Source organism: Frankliniella occidentalis, unplaced genomic scaffold (assembly GCF_000697945.3).
Source record: "Frankliniella occidentalis isolate FOCC.00 unplaced genomic scaffold, Focc_3.1 Scaffold108, whole genome shotgun sequence".
NCBI classification, from domain to species: Eukaryota; Metazoa; Arthropoda; class Insecta; order Thysanoptera; family Thripidae; genus Frankliniella; species Frankliniella occidentalis.
The window spans coordinates 29,199-34,491 of record NW_026267237.1 but is presented as its reverse complement, the minus strand read 5'-3'; positions in this window follow the sequence as shown (position 1 = coordinate 34,491).

Sequence of the window (5,293 nt, the reverse complement as noted above, 5' to 3'; positions counted from 1 at the left end):
GGACGGCGGAGGGGGTCTCCATTGCTACAGCTAATCCGCTCGACGAGTCTGGCCCTATCGGTGGCTGTGCATTTCCAGGTAGTATGTAAGCCCCTGTCTCGGGCCCCCATATCGCGCGCTCCTCTTTCTCGACAAGGGGGCTCCTCGTCCCTTTCCCTCTCCTCCTATTCTCCCTCCTCCTCCTTCCCCTTCCCCTCCCTCACCTCCTCCTCCCTCACCTCCCCGTCCCTCACCTTCTTCGAAGAAGGAGGAGACTCGCCCCAAAACCTCGGTGCATAGGGCTCCTGCACTAGAGTCGGGCAGCGGAGGGCTGTTACAAAGTCAGGGGCACTGGGTGCCAAGAGGGAAAGGGGGTAGGGGCATGTACCACCTAAGGTAAAGCCCTTCGCAAGTCTGGTCCTTGGTCCATGCCGGGGGGGGGGGGGGGTAGAACCCTATCTACGGCCCGTGTTCAACGGCGTGCGGCACTCCGCGCACGTCCAGGCTTCCGCTCCGTCATACCGCGCCGCGCCACCACGCCCCTTTGGGCATTCCCCTCGCACCCCTGCAAATTTAGCGCTCTACTTTGCAAGAGTTTCTTTTCTTTTTTTTTTTTGCTGACGGTAGGGGTGGGTGGAAGTGCTCGTCGAGTGAGTCACACGGTCCCTTGGTGGAATCTGCAGGCAGGGTCAGGTCGAGGTCCGAGCGGAGGAAGGAGGCGGGGGTCATAAGCCGTGCATCGGCGTTAATCCCTGTCCCTGTCCCCTGATTGCTGCCTAATGCCATTAAAGGCCGCACCGCCGGCTGGCAAGAAGTTTGGAGCTGGGCTCGCGGGCAGGGGGTGGGGTGATTGTCCAAGAAATGGGTGCGTCTGTCCGATTGTTTCATTTTTCGAGAATGGCAGGAAAATGGAAAGAGGGATGGGGCGAGCGGACAGGCAGAAGGGCATCGCACAGAGCATGCATGACCAGCTCGTCTCAGTCAGTGCTCGGCACTTGCGGAGGAAAGGATCGGTCAGCCGCTGCTCGCAGAGTTTTTTTGAAGTCTTGTTCTTCTGTTAAAATTTATTCATTATGCCAGTTTGTTACGTGCCTACGTGTAAGTCAAGGTCAGGCAAGCCGAAAGATAATGGTGAAAACGTTTCACCACGTCGTCGTCTTCACTTTTTTCGACCACCTGATGAGGTAAGTGATGATATGTACTGTTTCTCGTGCTTCACAAGCCATAGCAAGGGTTCAAAATTAGGTAAAACATAGTGAAACTGTGTCCTAAATGATTTAAATACTAGTGGTAGTGTGCTGAGAGAGAATTTATGATCAGAAGTGAAGTTTAAACAAAAATCTGAGGCATGACCACTATGTGGTCATTGCCACAGGATAAGGTACAGGGAATTGAATTTGAATTCCTCTGGCTGGGTGTTACAGTTCAATTTTGTAATTTTATTTACAGGAGACCAGAATAAAATGGGACCTTAAAATAAAGAGAGCTAACAGGAGACTAGTAATGCGTGATACTGTGTGCTCAGAACATTTTGATGATGAGTATATTATTGATAAAGAAGTCTTTCTCATTGATGGTGTGGAAGTGGTTCTACCAAAGGATAGAGCTTCCTTAAAAAAGGGTGCATTGCCAACTAAATTTGAACACTACCCAGATTATTACAAACCAAAAGTGACAAATAAGAGAAAGTCTCCTATGAAACGGGCACTGGTCGAAAAAAATAATCAGGTGAAGAGGAATGCCATACAGTTAGTAGAGCCACAGCCACAGCCAGAGCCACAGCCAGAACCAGAACCAGCTGAGCCAGATCCAGAACCAGCTGAGCCAGATCCAGAACCAGCTGAACATGAGCCCAGAGATATCAATATTACTGAGCCAGAATGGACTGCTGAAAGAGTTGTGGAGTTGCACCTACCAACAGGATGGTGTGTGCCGGTCGCAAATTCTCCTGATATTGGAAAGTCAGTGATTTATTTCAATTCCGCAACTGGCCAGGTTGATAAAGAAATTAGATTTAAGGGCAATAGGGTTGAAGAAATTAAATTTAGAAGGGTTGTATGTTCTGAAAATGGCTTATTGAAAACCACAGAAGGGCTATCTGCTCAGCAAGTCCTCAACATTGTACATAGGAGGAAGGTATGTAAGGGCACTGGCCTGGACGATACACCATACAGTGACCACTGTCATGGTCTTGCTAAGCCCAGGGGCATACGGTGTTCACAGTGCGTAGCAAAGCGAGAGCTGCTGAGAAAAATAGAGCAACGAGCAAATAAATCAGCAGCTCAAGCTGCAATGAGGAAGCAAGACCAAAGGAGCGCAGTCTTAAGTTTGAAAAGAAGTAATAAGACAAAGACTGAAAAGGTATTACTTTATTATATCATAATCAGAGTTAATTAATAAGCTAGTGTGACTTCTCTAACATTTTTTTCTAAATATTTTTCAGATTCGTATGTATGCAAAAAGAGTGAAAGATCTCATGTTTGAATGGAAGAGTAAGAAGGAGGAAATATTCCTGGATATCATTAAAAACTGGCCAGAAAAACAGCAGGAGGCTGCCAAAGCATGCTACAGTGCAGCGAATAAAAAAGGAAAAACTGGAAGGCGGCATACCATTGATTGGGTGTATGAGTGTTTGCTCATGCGCATCAAAAGCCCACAACTGTATGAGCACATACGTTGCCGGGAAATTCTTCCTTTGCCCTGCAATAGCGTGATGAAAGGGTACTTAAAGCGGTACAGTGGGGCTTATGGGTTCCAGCCTACAACATTTCAAATGTTGAAGGTGAAAGCTGCAGAGCTTCTACCAGAAAAGAGAAGAGGTGAGTGTTATTTAATTTTATTTTGTGAAATGGGAGACTGGCAAATTTTCACTAACACACAGATGCATTTTTTATTTTGATTTCAGGTGTAATCTTAGTTGATGAGGCCAAGTTAACTCCTGGATTGCACTTTGATGCTGAAACGTTAATGGTAGAAGGCTTCACGTACCTTGGGGAAGGTGATCTGAAAGAATTTGGAGAAGAAATACAAGAAAAACTGGGAGATGCCATTAACAGACTGCCTCTTGATGAGAAAGCAGAAAATAGAAAAAGGAAAGCAAGGGAAAGAAGCCTGAGCAAGAAGAAAAATAAGAGAGATCGAAATTTGGGTGATCATGCTCTTGTCATTACTTTCCAACCCTTTCAAGGTAATTGGGTGCAAAATATAGCTTGCTTCCTCACAAGAGGTGCTGCCAATGATGAGCAGCTCACTAAATTAGTTCTAGAGGCAGTTCTGTTAATGGAGGACTCGGATTTTTTTGTGGATGGTGTTGTAACTGATGGGGCCTCTTGGAATAGGGGCATGTGGAAACGGTTTGGGGTGACAGAAGATAATGTCAGTGCAGAACATCCTTGTGATGAAGAAAGACGTCTTCATTTCCTATCTGACTATCCTCACCTGCTGAAATGCATGAGGAATTGTTTGAGTGCTCGAAAAACTGTAGAGGTATGATACAATTTTAATATGTCAACGTACTTCTTAATGAGTAGATAAAATAAATTGGTGGAACTTGTTTTTTGTTGCAGACAGAACATGGAACCATTAATCTGGACCATTGGCAAGCTGTTGTTGATGCGGACTCAGGGCGTGACCTTAAAATATGTCCCCGCTTGACTCAGGAGCATGTTAGCCCTGACAGTTGGGCAAAAATGAGGTGCAATCTGGCTTGGCAGGTAACAAAAATTCTTTGTTCTGAAAAAACAAAACAAAAAATTTGTTGCTTAGACAGGCAAACTTATTTTAAAATACATTTGTACTCTTTCAGTTCTGGAGTGAATCAGCTGCAACAGGTATGCTTGCATACAAACATCTAGGAGAAAAGAGACTGGAAGATTGTGACATCAGTGTTAAATTTTGCAAGCTAGTAAACAAATTAACGGATGTCATGAATAGCAGGATACCAAAAAAAGCTTTGCAGCCTTACTCTGAGCAGACACAGGTTTGTAGCGAATATTATAAAAGTAAGTTGAAACAAATTATATTACAACAATTTAAAAAAAAAAATATTTTCTTTCCTTAGGTAATTGAAGAATTTTTGAAAACTTTTAAACAAATGCAGGATTATTTGACTGCAAAGAGAAAAGCTGCAGAGATTAGAGCAGAGGAGGCAATAAAAAAGTTTACTCCTGATGTAAAATTTAAATCAACTGCCAACAATGTTCCAAAAAGGGAGTATGTTTTTTCAGAGTCTACTGACACTGGACTCATAATTACCCTGAAGACCACACTTCAGCTGCTAAAATTTCTTACAAGTGACAAAATTAAGTATAAGTACCTCATGACATCCCGTCTGAATCAAGATGCACTTGAAGTAAGTTCTAAAACTTCCATAGTTTCAACTCTGTAAGTTTAAAATTAAAACATATTGTTCAATAATTATCTAATTTTATACCATTTGACAGAGATTTTTTGGACTTGTACGGCAATCTTGTGGTCCTAATACTCATCCTGAACCGAGGGTGTTTGCTCAACTCTTCCGCCTGCTGTCTATTTATTCATTAGTTAAACCAGTTAAAGGCAGCAACATCACTGGGGGTGAGATGTTGGGCACTCTCATCAATTTACAAGACCTAAAATCAAAATCTGCTGAGGAGAGGAAGAAGGAGTTTGACCGTGCATTAGATAGCATTGTAGATAAAGGTAAATATGCGCCACAAACTAAATATCATATGCTCTCATTTAACTTACCACACATCTGTCAAACAACTGATTCTATGTTTAATTTCAGGGCAAGATTTGGATCAGATTAGAGCAATTGCTACAATGTTTGAAGATGAACATAATTATTACGAGGAGTCAATTAATGAATACGCCCTAGTGTATGTTGCTGGCTATGTGTCAAGAAAATCTCTTAAGTTTTGTCATGGCTGTGCATGCTGTGAGGCAGCTCTGAAATTGGCTGATGAGAAGACTGCATCTGATGACCACCTCCTCATCAAGCTGAAGAGTAGAGGCTACCTCACATTCCCATCCAACGAAGTTGTGTGTCTATTGAAACATCTGGAGACACAAATTATTAATGCCAAAAATAATCATGAGCTAGAGGATAATATTTTATTTGTAATTACTGAAAAATTAGAGAATTCCTATGGCCTCAATTTTGTTGGATGTGAAAATGAAGACCATAAGTTTAATGTAACTAAATCAATTATAAGATTTTATTTAATCATGAGAATGCACTTCCTCTGCAAAAATTGGAATAATGTTACGAAAGGAATTAGAAAGACCAAAAAGAAATTGTGGAAAACCTTTCATCAACAATGAACAGTTTGTA